The sequence below is a fragment of the Tachyglossus aculeatus genome, chromosome 4 (assembly GCF_015852505.1).
Source record: "Tachyglossus aculeatus isolate mTacAcu1 chromosome 4, mTacAcu1.pri, whole genome shotgun sequence".
Taxonomy (NCBI): Eukaryota; Metazoa; Chordata; class Mammalia; order Monotremata; family Tachyglossidae; genus Tachyglossus; species Tachyglossus aculeatus.
Genome location: NC_052069.1, coordinates 26,653,934 through 26,673,132, shown reverse-complemented (window position 1 = coordinate 26,673,132; position 19,199 = coordinate 26,653,934). Strand labels below are relative to the sequence as shown.

General features: G+C 43.9%; 1 protein-coding gene and 1 non-coding gene across 2 annotated transcripts in view; both read right to left on the bottom strand.

The window, feature by feature from the left end:
* The window catches only part of LOC119926741 (serine/threonine-protein kinase TNNI3K), a 413,409-nt gene that overhangs the window by 90,406 nt on the left and 303,804 nt on the right, over window positions 1–19,199 (bottom strand). The window lies entirely within an intron of this gene.
* LOC119927940 lies at window positions 700–837 on the bottom strand. Its single transcript, XR_005450904.1, has one exon. It is a non-coding gene; the product is annotated as a small nucleolar RNA SNORA7 (small nucleolar RNA).

Genomic DNA, 19,199 nt, shown 5'->3' with positions numbered 1-19,199 from the left:
TATGGTGGTGATAATGATGATCATTTGTGAAGCACTTACTATGTGCCAAGTACTGTACTAAGTGCCAGGATGGATGCAAAACAATGTGAGTCCCACATGGGACTCACAATTCATTCAGTCGTATTTATTGAGCACTTACTGTGTGCAGTGCTTATCTAAGGAGGAGGGAGAACAGGTATTGAATCCCTATTTTGTAGTTAGGGGATCTGAGGCAGAGAGAAGTTAAGTGACTTAACAGAGGTTTACCGACGTGTTATAGCATATTCTTCCAAGTGTGTAGTACACTATTTTGCACAAAGTAAGTGCTTAGTAAATATGATTGATTGTCTGGTTGATTTATCTGCTCAAGTTGAAACAGTGGGCAAGTGGAAGAGCCACAATTAGAAGCCAGGTTGTTAGTTGTGGTATTAGTTGTGGTACTTGTTAAGTGCTTACTATGTGCTAGGCACTGTTCTAAGTGCTGGGGTAGATACAGTGCTGTCTTATGCTGTCGAGTCATTTCTGACCCATAGCGACGCCACGGGCACATCTCTCCCAGAACACTCCACTCTATCTGCAATCATTCTGGTAGTGTGTCCATACAATTCTCTTGGTAAAAATACAGAAGCGGTTTACCATTGCCACCTTCCGCACGGTAAACACGAGTCTCCGCGTTCGACTCTCTTCCATGCCGCTGCTGCCCAGCATGGATGAGTTTTTATTTTTAGCAGATTGTCTTCCACTCTCTAGCCACTGCCCAAGCTAGGAATGGAATGGATATGCCTCTGCTTCACTCTCCTTCCTGTAGCCAAGACTGGTGAAGTACTGGAAACTCTCCAGGTGCAATCCTAAGAGGAGACAGTAGAACTAGCACTTGTGTGTAATTAGAAATGTAGGTCCAGATAGCATTCGCAAATACCAGATGTCATCATTTTCATAATGACCTATGGCAGGTTGAGACTGGTGGCAATGCTGATGGAAACTGAGGCACCTCCTTCAACCTTTCATTCATTCAGTTGTATATACTGAGTGCTTACTGTGTTCAGCGCACTGTACTATTCTCTTGGGAGGGTACAATATGACAATAAACAGAAAAATTCCCTGCTCACAGTGAGCCTCTTCTAGTCTATGGTGGGTGGCAGCACCATGAGCATTGATTATTATTATTGTTTTTGGTATTATTGTATTTGTTAAGCACTTACTATGCTGGGAAGCAGCATGGCTTAATGGAAAGAGCCCAGACTTGGGAGTCAGAGGTCATGGGCTCTAATCCTGGATCTGCCACTTGTCAGCTGTGTGACTTTGGGCTAATCATTTCACTTCTCTGTGCCTCAGTTACCTCATCTGTAAAATGGGGATTAAGACTATGAGCCCCTCGCGGAACAACCTGATCATCTTTTATCTACCCCAGAGCTTAGAATAGTGCTCGGCACATAGTAAGTGCTTAATAAATACCATCATTATTATTATTATGTGCCAGGCACTGTTCTTAGCCCTGGGGTAGATACAAGATAATTGGGTTGGACAGTGTCCCTGTCCCACATAGGGCTCCCACATTTTACAAATGAGGTGACTTTTCCCAAGGTCACAAGGCAGACTATTTGGCAGATAGATGTTGACCTATCTGGCCACAAGAATGGTGCATAGATCCATCACTCCTATTACAGAGGACCTCACCTGGGCTCCTCTCAATTCACCCCTGCCTGAATTCCCTCTTGTCCCAAAGCAGAATGCACTTCATGAACAATAAATCCCAGATCCAAGGCAGAGGGATTTGAGTTACAATCTCCATTCTGATGCAGCTCACTTCTCGGACTCTGTAGAAGAAGAGTTAGTGCCTGTATAATTAGAAATGTAGGTCCAGACGGCATGTATAAATACCAAATGTTATCATTTTCATAATGATCTTTGGCAGGATGAGACTGGTGGCATGACATTGTGACCTGTATACTGCAGGCAATGAAGACTTTTCTTATTCTTAAACTTCACCAAAATTGGAGGTTTTCCAAACTCTCCTTCATTGTTGTTTTAGTAGGAGCTGGGAGTGCCCTTGGCAATGAAAACTCTTCTTGCTTCTGTAACAGCTGGGTGAGCCAGCAAGGGTTTTGTGCTGCTTTTGTTCCTTTCACTGCATCCGGACAGCACTACCATACTTCCCATCTCACAAGCCTGCAACCTTGGTGTCATCCTCGACTCTGCTCTCTCGTTCACCCCTCACATCCAAGCCATCACCAAAACCTGCCGGTCTCACCTCCACAACATTGCCTAGATCCTCCCTTTCCTCTCCATGGAAACCGCTACCTTGATTGTTCAAGCTCTCATCCTATCCTGTCTGGATTACTGTATCAGCCTCCTCTCCGATCTCCCATCCTCCTGTCTCTCCCCACTTCAATCCATACTTCACGCCACTGCCCGGATTGTCTTTGTCCAGAAATACTCTGGGCATGTTACTCCCCTCCTCAGAAATCTCCAGTGGCTACCAATCAACCTACGCATCAGGCAGAAACTCCTCACCCTGGGCTTCAAGGCTGTCCATCACCTTGCCCCCTCCTACCTCACCTCCCATCTCTCCTTCTCCAGCCCAGCCCTCACCCTCCGCCCCTCTGCCACTAATCTCCTCACCGGGCCTCGTTCTCGCCTGTCCCACCATCGACCCCCGGCCCACGTCCTCCCTCTGGCCTGGAATGCCCTCCCTCCCCACATCCGCCAAGCTAGCTCTCTTCCTCCCTTCAAGGCCCTACTGAGAGCTCACCTCCTCCAGGAGGTCTTCCCAGACTGAGCCCCCTCCTTCCTCTCCCCCTCCTCCACCTCTCCAACCCCCCACCTTAACCTCCTTCCCTTCCTCACAGCACCTGTATATATGTATATATGTTTGTACATATTTATTACTCTATTTATTTTACTTGCACATACTTATTCTACTTATTTTATTTTGTTAACATGTTTTGTTTTGTTCTCTGTCTCCCCCTTCAAGACTGTGAGCCCACTGTTGGGTAGGGACCGTCTCTATACGTTGTCAACTTGTACTTCCCAAGCGCTTAGTACAGTGCTCTGCACACACTAAGTGCTCAATAAATACGAATGAATGAATGAATGAATGAATGAATGAATCCGCCTCCTCCCTGATTTCTCTCCTCTGCCACTGACAGTCCACGCCACACTCTGCTGCCGGGATCATTTTTTCAAAAACATTGCTCTAAGTGTGTCTCTCCGCTCTTCAAAAATCTCCACTAGCTGCCAGTTCCTCTCTGCCTTAAGTAAAAACTCCTGAACTTTTGGCCCGTTATCTACTATCTCCTCTCGCTCCTCTCCCATGGCTTCTCTGAAGCCAACCTACTCATTGTGCCTCTGTTTCCTCTCTGGCATGGCTGACTTACTCACACTCTCTCTCCTTCCTAGAATTCCCTCACCCTTCACCACTGACCAGACCGCTATTCTCCTTTTCTTCATTCAGTCAATTTTATTTATTGACCATCTAGAGGTGCAGAGCACTGTACTGAGTGCTTGGGAGAGTATGGTATAACAATATAACAGACAAGCTATTTCAAAGCCCTTCTGAAATCATATCTCATCCAGGAGGCATTACCTGTCTGGTCTCTCTTTTCCCCATCCTATTCACCTCCCATCTGCCACTTTAGCATCTGCATGTCCCCTGAGCACTTTGATACTCACATTCCTTCAAAATCTTCAAAGTCTTCAAAATCCATTATTTTCTCCTGTTATTTATTTCAGTGTCTGTCACCCCCACTAGATTGTAATCTCCTGAAAGGCAGGGATAATGTGTAATGTTCTATTCCAAGTGCTTTGTACTATGCTCTCCACACAATAGATAATAATGATGGCATTCACTAAGCGCTTACTATGTGCAAACCACTGTTCTAAGTGCTGGGGAGGTTACAAGGTGATCAGATTGTCCCACAGGGGGTTCACAATCTTAATCCCCATTTGACAGATAAGGCACCTGAGGCCCAGAGAAGTTAAGTGACTTGCCCAAGGTCACACAGCTGACAGTTGGCGGAGCTGGGATTTGAACCCATGACCTCTGACTCCAAAGCTCGGGCTCTTTCCACTGAGCCACGCTGTAATAAATGCTATGATTGATTGATTCATGAAGGCTAAACCATACTTATGGGTAAAGGGGAACCAGACTCAGGACAATATAGGCAGAAAACAGAAGTTATTTGCTCTTTAGGTGTAATTAAGAAAGAAACTGCACTTTGTTAACTGGGGCAGAATCAAGTGTTGGCATTCTGTTTCTAGTTCGGTGGACTCTTTGAATATGTGTGTGTGCACATTCTCATTATTTACAGGGTCTGTCTGGGCTTGTTAATCTGTGTGATAAATCTCAACTGGTCACTGGTGAGGTCAACTTCTGTTCTCATGTCCTGATTTACTTCTCGTGCCTCAAAAATAAGAATTTTTGATGAGTCTAAATATGCCTTCCACCAAATAGATTTGCTTTAGTTTTTAAAACTCCTTCTCCATGGCTCTGGCAGAGTGATGTACTCAAAACATTTGAATCAGTCAGCCCACGAAACACACAGACCAGTGTTTTCTGCTGGGTCTTCAGTTTTTAGTTGTTACTGCTGTCCTCATTTGAAAAGACTTATTCCTCTCTTTATGTGGATAGACTCAATCCATCGATCAGTGTTATTTATTACGTCTTTACTGTGTGCCAAACACTGCACTATACTCAGAATAGTAGAATACAAGAGAGTTGGTAGACCTGATCCCTGCCCTCAAAGAGTTTACAATATGAGAGGGTGTGGTTCATGATTATTTCTCTTCTAATTGCTTTGGTATTTGCTGGACATATCTGTGATCAGCTGTGTGTGTGTCTGTATGTGTTGGTTTTGTTGTTAAGTCTGTTAAAGGCTGGGATGTGTGTGGTAGGGGGGTGTTCCTTCCTATTTCAATAAAGATAGGGAGAAAGGATATCAAAGTCAGACTCAATTTTTTACTTAGAGAAGGAGCTGCAAGCTTCATAGCCTTTGATGAATTAAACCATCTCTCAGAAAGAGAATGGAATGCTTCTTTATCCCAAGAGTTCTTTGCTAATTCCCTCACGATATAGGAAAGTGAATGTAGAAACAGGAAGGGAAAGTATTATAGATGAAATAGCAACTGCCCTATCAGATGTTTTTCAGACTTTTTCCCAGCAGACATAAATGTCTGGGACAACAACATGCTGAGGTGATTTTAGCTTATTTCCCATCATATTTGTGAGTTTCCCATTTGGTGAAGTCCGTGTTCCTTTCTCTGATGTTGTCTTATAATGATCCCTTTATCGGTCGCAGGAGCTGTCGGGCTCACCTGCCTAGTCCTAGCCATCTTTAACTGGAAACTCCAACAACGCAAAGCAAATGAGCACACATCAGAAAAGATCTGTTGCAGAACTCTAAACGAATCTCCTTGTGCTCATGAGGCAAGACAGGACTTCACTAAGGGATACTGTAATTGCCACTTCCTGCAGGAAAACGAGATGAAGGTGACACGGTCCAGTGTGGGATCTGGAAACGGAATGCCACCGTTGCAGGAAAAGAGCAATCGAGCTACAGTGGAGATGATTCCCAAGTCCACAGGCTTTGGAGCATCCATCGGAAACACTTCAAGGAGAAAGGATCCCGGGGCTGGCTGCCGTTTCAGATGTCTCAACTGCGGATCAGAGCACTCATATCCTCTGGAATCCAGTGTGGGTCAGGAGGTGGGGACTGGATCTGGTCCATTGGTAAGGTGTTTCCAAGGGAGAGGCCCCCAACTTGGACTGGTGCACCTGGGAGAAAAGCCATGGTCCCAGGAAACACAGCGACTTCCCCAAGCACCAGGTAACTGAAGGAGACTTCAGTCCTTCTGCTCCAGAAGTATTTGCAGTGATAATTTATTGAGCACCCCCAGCGGGTCTGCTACTGTAGTAAGCACTTAGGCCCTACCCATGAGGGGCTTACCCTCTAATGGGGCACAGACACGTCCAGCGACTTAGGAGATCTGAGTTATAATCCTGTCTCTGTGCCTCAGTTTCCTCATCTGTAAAATGGAGATAAGATACCTGTTCTCCCTGTCTCCGCCTTAATCTGTGAGCCGTATGTGGGATAGGGACTGTGTCCAATCTGATTAGTTGCATCTACCCAGGGATTAGCACAGTGATAGACTCGTAGTGAATGCTTAGGAAATATCACTGATATTCTTATCATTATTATTATTGTTATTATTATTATTTCCCCAAATAACTACTACTAGTAATAATGATGACATTTATTAAGTGCTTACTATGTGCAAAGCACTGTTCTAAACGCTGGGGAGGTTACAAGGTGATCAGGTTGTCCCACGGGGGGCTCACAGTCTTCATCCCCATTTCACAGATAAAGGAACTGAGGCCTAGAGAAGTTAAGTGACTTGCCTAAAGTCACACAGCTGACAATTGGCAGAGCTGGGATTTGAACCCATGACCTCTGACTCCCAAGCCGTGCTCTTTCCACTGAGCCATGCTGCTTCTCTACTGACAGGGACTCCCCCCGCCACAGAGACACACTCCACCCCCTTCAGCACTTGGAGCGTTCTCTTAAATTTCCAAGGGACAGTCATGAAGGGGAGGAAGTAGGGCTGAGTAAACCAGTTTGAAAGTGAGATTTTTTTTAACCAGGAACTCAAAAATGTTGAAAAATAAAGATGACTTTTAAAGTGGCAGTAATCCTATTAGAGATTCATGGCTGTGTGAATAGCTGCGCGTGTTCAAATGTCTTTTTTTTAAAAAAATGGTATTTGTTAAGCACCTTCCTATGTAAGAGAAACAGCATGGGTCAGTGGAAAAAGCCCAAGCTTTGGAGTCAGAGGTCATATGTTCAAATCCTGGCTCTGCTACTTGTCAGTTGTGTGACTTTGGACAAGTCACTTCACTTCTCTGGGCCTCAGTTACCTTATCTGTAAAATGGGGATGAAGACTGTGAGCCCCAAGTGGGACAACCTGATCACCTTGTAACCTCCCCAGTGCTTAGAACAGTGCTTTGCACATAGTAAGTGCTTAATAAATGCCATTATTATTATTATTATTATTATGTGCCATGCACTGTACTAAGCACTTGATTCCAGCTAATCAGGTTGGACACAGTTTCTGTCATACTGTCTTACTCCTTGTTTTCCAGATAATAATAATAATAGCATTATGCACAAAGCACTGTAATAATAATGATAATAATAATAGCATTTGTTAAGCGCTTACTATGTGCAAAGCACTGTTCTAAGCACTGGGGTAGATACAAGCAAATCAGGTTGGACACAGGTCCTGTCACTCATTCATTCATTCAATCGTATTTATTGAACACTTACTGTGTGCAGAGCACTGTACTAAGCACTTGGGAACTACAAGTTGGCAACATATAGAGACGGTCCCTACCCAACAACGGGCTCACAGTTTAGAAGGGGGAGACGGACAACAAAACAAAACTTGTAAGACAGGCATCAAAATCATCAGAACAAATGGAGGTAACTGAGGCACAGAAAAGTGAAGTGACTTGCCAAGGTCACCCAGCTGACAAGTGGAAAAACCAGGATTAATAATAACTATGGTATTTGTTAAGCGCTTACTATGTGCCAGGCACTGTACTAAGCGCTGAGGTGGAGACAAACAAATCGGGTTGGACACAGCCTCTGTCCCATGTGGGGCTCATAGTCTCATTTTACAGATGAGGTAACTGAGGCCCAGAGAAGTGAGGTGACTTGCCCAAGGTCACATAGCAGAAAAGAGGCAGAGCCGGGATTAGAACCCAAGACCTTCTGACACCCAGGCCTCTGCTCTATCTGCTACGCCGTGAGAACCTGAGTCCTTCTGACTCCCGAGCCCGGCCTCTATCTACTAACATTCCGGTTTTAAGTCCCCTTCCCAGAGTGTGACACTTTAGAAGAATGGACCTTCTAATGCTTGTGAATTATTCCAGGAATGGTGGCAAGAAAAATCTTTCTCTTGCTGAGCTGTCAGGGATAATAAACTCAGAGTCCAGGAAAATTCAGAACTCAATTTAGACTCCCGGGCTGGGAGGCAGGTGACCCTGGACCCATCATTGTCCCACTGAAAACGGACGCTTTCAAGGTTTAAGTGGGAAGAATTGCTTCCCCAGTTTTCTTTGCTCCTTGCATATCAAGATGATGCTGCAATACTCGACAACGAGGTCGCTGGCAGTTGCTGTGAATGGGACTACTACCACTGATCAGAACTGGTTTGTCACAAGCCAAGCTTTCTCTGAAAACAGGGTCAGTAAAAATAATAATAATAATAATTACGGTATTTGTTAAGCACTTACTAAATGGCGAGCACTGTTCTGAGCTCTGGGATAGATACAAGTTAATCAGGTTGGACACTGCCCCTGTCCCACATGGGTCTCACAATCTTAATGCCCATTTTGCAGGTTAGGTAACTGAGGCACAGCCAAGTGAAGAGAATTGCCCAAGGCCACACAGCAGACAAGACAAGCAGAGAAGCAGCGTGGCTCAGTGGGAAGGGCACAGCTTTGGAGTCAGATGTCATGGGTTCATGACATTGAACCCATTGATGATGATTGATGATGGGTTCAAATCCCGGCTCCTCCACTTAGCTGTGTGACTTTGGGCGAATCACTTAACTTCTCTGGGCCTAAGTTCCCTCATCTGGAAAATGGGGATTAAGACTGTGAGCCCCACGTGGGACAACCCAATCACCTTGTAACCTCCCCAGCGCTTAGAACAGTGCTTTGCACGTAGTAAGTGCTTAATAAATGCCATTATTATCATTATTATTATTAAGTGACGGAGCCGGGATTAGAAACCCTGAACTTCAGAGTTCCAAGCCTGTGCTGTATGCACTATGCCATGCTGCTTCTGCCTTCCATTTTGGGCTGGGAAACCCCTCCAGAGTCTGGCGTTGGAATTGTCGCCACTGGGGAGGAGCATGAGAGCCCGGATCCTACTTCTCTCCAATCCTTTCCAGTTTTCAGGATCCTGGCCCAAGGGACTGCCATAGATAGAGGTTCATAAGAACGCTGAGAGGATCGCCTCAAAATTTTAATACAATAAGGACTTTGAATCCTCACCTAGGGTGGCTTCACTGCCATCATCTCCAACTTCCTTTGGGGTGTCTCAATCAATCAATCAGTCAATCAATCAATCAGTCAATCAATCAATCCATCGTATTTATTGAGTGCTTCCTGTGTGCAGAGTACTGTACTAAGCGCTTGGGAAGTACAAGTTGGCAACGTATAGAGACAGTCCCTACCCAACAGGGGGCTCACAGTCTAGAAGGACAGAACTGGGAGCTGATGGGAAAACTATGAACAGGAAAATCTGCTTTAGGACCAGGCTCTTGTTTTGGGGCCACGGCTTTTACGAGGGCCTCAGTTCAGATATATACAGATTCAGGGAGGCGACAAGCAAGGCAACAATACTCGAAGACATCTCCCACTCGCTCCCACCCAGAGTGAGCACAACTATCACCCTATTCCCATGTTTCCTCTCTTCCACTTCCTGATTTCAAAACCATGGTTCCAGTGATGCTGGGTTGTAATTCCAAACGGACAAGACCATGTATTGCTTTGAGAGCTTCATTCTGAGGACATAACATGATGTAACCTAATCTAACCTAACCTTAGACAAGCAGCGTGGCTCAGTGGAAAGAGCTCGGGCTTTGGAGTCAGAGGTCAGGGGTTCAAATCCCGGCTCCTCCGATCGTCAGCTGGGTGACTTTGGGCAAGTCACTTAACTTCTCTGTGCCTCAGTTACCTCATCTGTAAAATGGGGATTAAGACTGTGAGCCTCCCGTGGGACAACCTGATCACTTTGTTACCTCCCCAGCACTTAGAACAGTGTTTTGCACATAGTAAGTGCTTAATAAATGCCATTATTATTATTATTATTATCATTATTATTAATCATTTGTGCCATAGCCTAACCTATTACTATGCCTGATTCGACTTGAGCCCAGGAGCAGGAGGACTTGGGTTCTAAATCTGGCTCTGCCCCATGACTGCTATGTGATTTGGGCAAGTCACTTAACTTCTCTGTGCCTTGATTTCCTCATCTGTAAAATGGGGATACAATACCTGTTCTTCTTCCTACTTAGACTGTGAGTCCCATATAAGACAGGGACAGAGACCAATCTGATTATCTTGTATTTACCCAAGGTGCTTAGAACAGTGCTTGAAACATAGTGAACACTTAATAAATATTATCAATACTATCATTAATAATAATAATGATAATTATAGTTATAATAATTATAATAATAAACTAGAGGAAGGCAGAGTCTCATGTTTCCTTGATACTCCTCATATTCCCTCAAATACTTCACTGGCAATATCTTTCTTGGAATTCATTCATTCATTCATTCAATCATATTTATTGAGCGCTTACTGTGTGCAGAGCACTGTACTAAGTGCTTGGGAAGTACAAGTTGGCAACATATAGAGACGGTCCCTACCCATCAGTGGGCTCACAGTCTAGAATGGAAAACCAATTCTGAAAACCTAGAGTTTAAAGATCTTGCATTCCCAGACTTGTACCTGAATTTGCTTGTTGTTTTTTTTTAATAAAATATTTGAAAGCAGGGAATAATATCCATATAGAGCATGGAGTAAAATCTCTGGAAAGTATATCTGAGGAAGGAGGAGGAAAAGTTTGAGATTTTGGTCTCCTGAAAGTTTTATTTGGGGGAATGCAGGGGCTAAATCCTCTTATTTGGAGTAAATTTCCCCATATTAGAATCCTACTGTGGCAGCAGGATAAATAGTAGTAGTAGTAGTAGTTATGGTATTAGTGATAGTAGTAATATTAGTAGTAGCAGCAGCTCTATCCTTTAGTTGAAGATGACATGTCCAGGGGAGAGATTACATGCAAGAGTACATGAATTGTGAACATGGTTCAGGAATAATATCATACACATTTGTAAACTTTATTCCCCAATCCTCATAGTGGTGCCTAGGACTCCTTTCCCTATTATCCACCCCCATGCAGTGTGGCTCAGTGGAAAGATCATGGGCTTTGGAGTCAGAGGTCATGGGTTCAAATCCCAGCTCTGCCAATTGTCAGCTGGGTGACTTTGGGCAAGTCACTTCACTTCTCTGGGCCTCAGTTCCCTCATCTGTAAAATGGGGATTAAGCCTGTGAGTCCCCCATGGGACAACCTGATCACCTTGAAACCTCCCCAGCACTTAGAACAGTGCTTTGCACATAGTAAGTGCTTAATAAATGCCATAATTATTATTATACTTGGGGAGTATAATAAATGCCACAATTATTATTATACTCTCCAAGTCCCTTTACTGCTTCAAGGTGCACTTTCCCCTCCCTGTCACCAAAGAAGTTCTGGATAGAAGTCCCTGGTGTCAGTCCATCAGTCATAGTTATTGAGTGCTTACTGTGTGCACTGTACAAAGCACTTGGGAAAGTACAAGTCCCTCTCCCCCTCCTCCCCCCTCCCCATCCCCCCCCCCGCCTTACCTTCTTCCCCTCCCCACAGCACCTGTATATATGCATATATGTTTGTACATATTTATTACTCTGTTTATTTTATTTGTACATATTTATTCTATTTATTTTATTTTGTTAATATGTTTTGTTTTGTTCTCTTTCTCCCCCTTCTAGACTTGTGAGCCCACTGTTGGGTAGGGACCGTCTCTATATGTTGCCAACTTGGACTTCCCAAGCGCTTAGTACAGTACTGTGCACCCAGTAAGCGCTCAATAAATACGATTGAATGAATGAATGTAACCAACAGACACATCCCCTGCCCACAACACGCTTACAGTCTATAATTTCCCCCATCTCTAAACTTCACTTTCTCCATTGACCACCGGGCCATCTTCTCTGTGACTAAAGTCAAGATGCTTAGAACAGTGCTTTGCACATAGTAAGTACTTAATAAATGCCAATAAAAAAACACCTGGCATCCTTCTTGACTCCTCATTGTTGTTCTACTGTCCAATCTAATATTAAACCCACTGTGCCTCCTCCTCCCCACCCAAATAGCCAGTCTCCTAGTTCACTTGATACACTACGATTGAACTGTTGTATCGCATCATAATTCAGCCCATCCTCCACGCAGCTGCCTAGATTCCCTTCGTGAAAGATTGCTCATCGCATCTCTCCTCTTGCCAGAATCCTTCAGCAGTTTTCCATTTCCCTTGCCCATTTTGCCTTAAGACTCTTCAGTTGCACTCTTGGCTTTACTTGCTGCCCTCCTCTTGCTCCTTTCCTGCCCTCTCCACTCCCCTGAAACCCACCTCGTGGGTTATCCCACTCTTATCTTGCCTGCACCTGACCCTTCCTCACATGATTCCCAGGACTTGGAACTCCATTCACTCACAAATATGCCAGAACTCTGTCTCTCCCACCTTCTAATTCATTCTAAAATCCACCTGAGCACAAAGATGGCATTTATCAGGGGAAGCAGCGTGGCTCAGTAGAAAGAGCGAGGGCTTGGGAGTCAGAGGTTATGGGTTTGAATTCTGGCTCCACCACTTGTCAGCTGTGTGATCTTGGGCAAGCCATTTAACTTCTCTATGCCTCAGTTACCTCATCTGTAAAATGGGGATTAAGACTGTGAGCCCCATGTGAGACAACCTGATCACCTTGTATCCCTGCCAGCACTTAAAACAGTGCTTCGCACCTAGTAAGCGCTTAACAAATACCACTATTATTATTATCATTATTATTATTGAGCACTTACTGTGTGCCAAGCTCTCTGTTAAGCCCTGGGGGAGATGTAAATTAATCCCATCAGGACACAGTCCCTATTCCACCCGGGTCTCACAGTCTAAGAGGAAGGGAGAATGGGTATTTTATCCTCATTTCTCTGCTGAGGAAACTGAGGCATAGAGAAGGTCAATGACTTATTCAAGATCACACAACACATAAGGACCTACTAGTAAGATGTACCAGTAAGGTGCCTTTGTGAGCAGGCCACACTGCCTCATCTAATATGACTTCCCGACTAATTCATTCATTCATTCATTTATTCATTCATTCATTCATTCATTTATTCAATCATATTTATTGAGCTTACTGTGTGCGGAGCACTGTACTAAGTGTTTGGAAAGTACAATTTGGCAACAGATAGAGACAATCCCTGCCCAACAACGGGCTCAGAGTCCAGAAGGGGGAGACAGACAACGAAACAAAACAAGTAGACAGGCATCAATATCATCAAAATAGATAAATATAATTATAGATATATACACATAATTAATAATAATAATAATAATTTTGGTATTTGTTAAGCACTTACTATGTGCCAAGCACTGTTCTAAGCGCTGGGGGAGATACAAGGTAATCAGGTTGTCCCACATGGGACTCACAGTCTTTAATCCCCATTTTCCAGATGAGGTAACTGAGGCACAGAGAAGTGAAGTGACTTGCCCAAAGTCACACAGCTGATAGGTGGTGGGGATGGGATTAGAACCCGTTGACTCCCAAACCCGTGCTCTTTCCACTGAACCACGCTGCTTCTCTACTAAAATCAGTAGAGTAATAACTATGTATAAATTCATTCAATTGTATTTATTGAGCACTTTCTGTGTGCAGAGCATGGTACTAAACACTTGGGTGAGTACAATACAAGAGTAAACAGACACATTTCCTGACCACAATGAGCTTAATCATCAGCACATGTGCATTTCTAGACTGTGAGCTCACTGTTGGGTAGGGACCGTCTCTATATGTTGCCAACTTGTACTTCCCAAGCGCTTAGTACAGTGCTCTGCACACAGTAAGCGCTCAATAAATATGATTGAATGAATGAATAGCATATTCAATATTCCCATTTCTGTCTCCTCTGTAAGCTCCTTGAGGGCACAGAATGAATCTTGTGCTTCTGTTGTATTTCCTACGTGCTTTACCCAGTGCACTGCAGCTGGTGGGCACTCAATAAAATACAATTACTACTTCTAGTAATATGAACCCCTCTCAGGGTCTCACCTGGAAAGTAACCGCTACTCTACCAGTCTCAACTACTGGAGGGAGGGTCAAGCAGAGGCCTATCCATGCCATTCCTAGCTTGGGCAGTGGCTAGCGAGTGGAAGGCCATCAGTTACAAGTCAATCAATCAATCAATCAATCAATTGTATTTATTGAGCGCTTACTGTGTGCAGAGCACTGTACTAAGTGCTTGGGAAGTACAAGTTGGCAACATATAGAGATAGTCCCTACCCAACAGTGGGCTCAAAACTCACCCATGCTGGGCAGCGGTGTCATGGGAGAGAATTGAGGGAGGAGACTCATGTTTACTGTGCAGAAGGAAGGCTATGGTAAACCACTTTCATATTTTAACCAAGAAAACCCTCTGGATTCAGTACCAGAGTAATTGCAGATGGAGTTGGGGCATTCTGGGAGAAAGGTGTCCATGGTGTGGCTATGGGTCGGACACGACTCGATGGCATAAGACAGGACTAGAGTAATATGAAAATACAATAGTGCCCATTTTCCTGCCCCATACCAGAGGGGTGAGCGTTTCTAACTCTCAGATAACTAATTTTAATTCAGCGTCACAATTGATTAAATGTGGTCAAAATGTGTGGCTGCAATTGCAGACACTCTATAAAATTTAAATATCCTCTGCAGATTTGACTGAGACTTCACAAAACATTCAAGGGGATGGCATAAGCCGAGGCAGCCTCTCGGAGCTGTTTACATAGGGTTGCTAAACATCTGTTTAGTTGATGTAATAAAGCCCTGCCATGTGCTAAATTTCAGCATTTATCGTTTAGGAGATATCAGCAATGGCACATTGAACAGAAGAATCGCAACACCCACTTCAGCCTTGGCAAGGGGAAGTCTTCAAAGGCATTTAACAAATGAATCGTGGCAGCCTCCAATAGAAACAGAAGACAATGCCTTACAACCTCACAGGCAAAGACGTTTTATTACAAGCTCTTCCTCCAAACCCAGCTTGCCAAGTGAACGCTGCGGACGAAAGACTCTACAAAACCGTAGATCAAAATATGAAGATCCGGGCAGAGTGTTCAGAGGACAACAACCTACTTACGTGCAGGCAAACGGGTCTCTTATCTCTGAATATGTACCCTGGGAGCAGCTGCAAGATTGTAGGAAAGGAAAGAAACCGAAACACAAGAAACATGTCAAGGCTGAGAGAAAGAGAGAACAAACTGACACCACAGGAATCCACAAGAGGGATGGACAAAGGGAATCATCGCTAAGAATCAAGAAAAGATCCACTTCAGAGAGTGTCGGTTTCCACGATTCCAACTGGGAGAGGGTAAACGGGTCAGATGCATTGTTGATTGACACGACTGAGGCAGGACTCAGGTGGCAACAACAGCAAAGGCAAATTCAAAGCCAAGTGGTCATCTTGGATGCCCAAAGGCAACGCCATTCATTGGGAAGGAGCCAAGACGGAAATTTGTCTCTGGGTATAAGAATCCTTGAAAAGGCAAGAACAGGTCTACCGAAATCAAAGCACAAAATGAAGAGACCTAACCTAAACATAAAATTTAACGTACATCCCTTTAGAAAAGTACGAATCCATCCAGAAAAACCACCCCACAGAGAGAAATCCCTGCCCAAATCAAGCGAACAGCCATCAGCTCCCAAGAAATCCGCCAAAGGTTCTAGAAAAGAAACAAAAAGAAAGCCAGCCAACACAGTCCCAGGAGCATCATTTCTAGTCCCCACTGGACCGGCAGAGATGTGTAAACACATGAGGACTGTTTCCCAAAAGTTTCTACTTAAATCCGATAAGAAACTGATGTTGGGAAGGAACAAAGATTCTGGAAAGGCAGCTCATATAGCTTCCAAAGGTGAGAACACCCTGCCTATAGCCAAAAAGAATCCACTGAAAAGTGCTCGTCACACCTTTGACAACATCTGCAATGGAAATCATACCAAAATCCATACTTTAACCGTTCCGCCAGACCACAGCCTCCCACTGCACCAAACTCCACATGAGAAAATGGAAAATGGTCTTGGGGATTCATTTCAGGCATGCCACAATACACTTGGTTCCTGGCATAGTTTGGTTTGTCATGTTTCCCAGTCACTGCCTTCCAGTGTAGCATCTGACCACATGGTATCAGAATCTGTGGAGCCTTCTAAGTTCCACAGTTCGCTATGCACTGCCAAGCTGAAAGAGGGCCATTGTTATTCTAGGCTTAAAGATGAAGCCCAAAAGATGTATGAATCAACAATAGACACATTCAGCAAGGAATATAATGGGAATCTGGATCAAGGGGCAGACTGTCAGTTGCCACGATCAAACTTTGAAGTGGGACAACCAGGGCAGGAGAAAAGGAGTCAAAGTCAGATGACTGAAGAAAGAATAAAGGAGTATAGAAGAGGGGAAGAGACTGAATCTCTTGGAAGAAATCTGCTGCAGGCAGAATCTTGTGAATTTCCCCCATCTCTCCCCACTCTCTCAAAGAGCAATGCAGCATTCATGGAAACACATTTAATTCCCTCTCAAAATAGCCTAGAACTTTCCAAGGATATCAGTACATCTCTTTCTGACACACAAGCCAACTGGCACCTAACCAGTAGCAGCAAAAAAGGAATCCATGATGCAGATGAATTACACAGAGCTGATAGCACTGAAGCACCAGTGGGAAAAATCATAGGGGAAGAAATTAAAAACGTATCTGGTAGGAGTGAGGTTGAGTCTCCAGTGGTAACCCAGCTCACCCAAATGGACTCAAATGACATGAAAAATGAAGTCCTGCCAACTGCAGAAAATGGGAAAAGTGAAGTCCAGGCATTATCTGATACAAGCCTAGTCAAAATGTCTAGCCTGCCTCACTCATTGGGTGCCAGTGACTCCGATGCCGCCAAAAATGGTCCACCATGGGGTGAGATGGAGCTGCAAAGGAAAAGTGATGTGCACGGATATAATGGGCATGCTTTGCAAGAAGATCAAAATCTTCAACCCCATGAAGGTAACGGAATTGGTAAAGAAGATGACGGGACACTGGAAATGCATAAAAGAGCTTTCTCCATTTCCGGAGTTAAAAGAGAGTCATTTTGAGGCAGAAAATGGGGACCTGCTAATCCTCAGCAGAATAAATGGAACTGAAAACTCGGCTCCAAAACCCACGCTGTAGCCACCATCTGCTGAATATGCTAATATGACCACCTTTGCAGTCAGAGCAAGTGAGAACAAGAAATGGAACAATAATCACTTTCCTGTTTTATTTCCTTCAAGACAGGCACACCACTCCTCCCTCCTTTATAAATATTCTAAATATGTTATTTTGTGGAGGGAATCTCCAAAGGTCCATAAATCAAAAAAAGAAAATATTTGGTTTGAATGCAAGGCAGCAAACCTCAAATCTACCAAAGCCTTCTTTTTATGCAATTAATTGAATAACAATCCCTAGGGAAGGTGGCAATAAGAAAGAAACGATGCTTCTGAAAATGGGAAAGGAACTAAAAAATCGCAGACCTTAAACAGCCAAAATAGAAACAGAGGGAGGAGATAAAGAAAGGCACTGAATCTCACTTGATATTTGCAACATAGAAATGATTACATTTCCTCAATTCCTGTGTACTATCATGTGACTTTGTTCACATCTGACTTTAGACGAAGACTTTGTTCCTTCTTGGGCTACATTTTCCCAATCTGAATAAGAGAAAAAAAAAAGCCAGCTCTGGATTGGTTGACTGCTACTTTACTGATAACGTTAATCGCTGTCAAATTATACTTTCATTTGGAACTACTGAGATATCCTCAGGAGCTTACATAGGTCTAAAGCATAAAGTGGGAGAACCCCGGAATCATTTCTTCCTCTTGGAGAATAAGCACTGAACCCTGTTTTTATCCAGGATCCTTAAATTTCTCGTCTTTTCCAGAAAATCCACAAACTGAATCACGGCCACTAGATGGGGATCTGAGATTCAGTCATCTCAGCACCTCGAGAAAATCCGAGCTAAAAGATCAACACAGTCCATCCTACACACACACACCAAAAAAAAATTAGGGCGCTTTATCTCCAATTGCTATTAATTTAAGGTTTTGAAAAATAAATAACCTATTAGCATGTTAGCTCTCGAGGTTTGGTCTCTCGGGTTTAGAGCTACACTCCTGTTTGGTCTGAGCACCACTCAGCCCGTGAAGAAGCACAATGGGTCCTTTAAGAGAAAGGCATCAGCCCAGGAGGGATTGTGTTGATGCAGATGAGATTTTAAAAGCACGTCAAAGAGAAAGAATCACACTCAAGCAACATCGAATTAAAGGAAGTGTAGTTTTACTAAAACAACCTGATTGTGATGAGTTACAGTAATAAAATGTAGAAAACAAATTTGAACTGTTTCATTTCCACTTTTCTAAAGGGAAAAGACAAATGGTTTCCAACAATTTTCCTATTTAATACTCCTTTCCTCCACTTTTGCTTGGTCTTTTGTCCCTGAAGGATTTCCCAGCAGCCCCTGTTCACTCTGTCTCTGAGGTTGTCAACATTGTTCCATCACTGGCCTATCCCTCTTCCAGGCAATCAGAGAACTGTTCTTTACCTACCTTTTCCTTTTCCTCCATTTCTGTTCTCTTTCCTAACCTTAAATATCAGTAAGCATGTACCTTGTGGTTCTTTTCTTCCCTCCTGCCCCTGTTCTGCAGAGTACTTTTGAATCCAGGTTGGTATTAGAGCTGCAAATTCATTTTGCTCTGCTCTCTTTGACCAGTGTTAGGCCCGGTCAAACAGCACAACAGTTGTCACTCATCAGGTTCCATCTACTTCCAACTCTCCTTCATTTTCAACAATCAATCACTCATTCAATCAATGGTATGTATTGCACGCTTACTGTGCAAAGAAAGAGCCTTGGAGACTATAATAGAGTTGGTAGAGTTGGTCCTCACATTTCCGGCTCTTAAGGAGCTTACAATCAACCTCCTTTCAAAACAGCCAGAACGAGAACAAGCTTTTTCCAAAAAATGGGATTTCCCCTTTCCACATCACCGCAACCTTCTCTTCTCCCACCTCTCAATCTCTGATGCTGTGTGACAGCTCCTCCAAGGAGCTAGAAGAACTGTGTAGGCCTCAATCTGCCTAGAAAAATTAACGAGGGAGATGCTTCCAGGAACCAGGGAACAGAACAGTTTTCGGCGTTTTGGATGCCCGAGGACAAAGCCTGAGTGGCTGCCTCCACGTGACATATGACTGGGTCACAAAATGCCAAGCGCAAGGCGTAATGTGATATCATAGGCAACAGGTGTATAAACAGCCAGTCCCATGCCAATATAGAGCCATCAGTGCTGAACC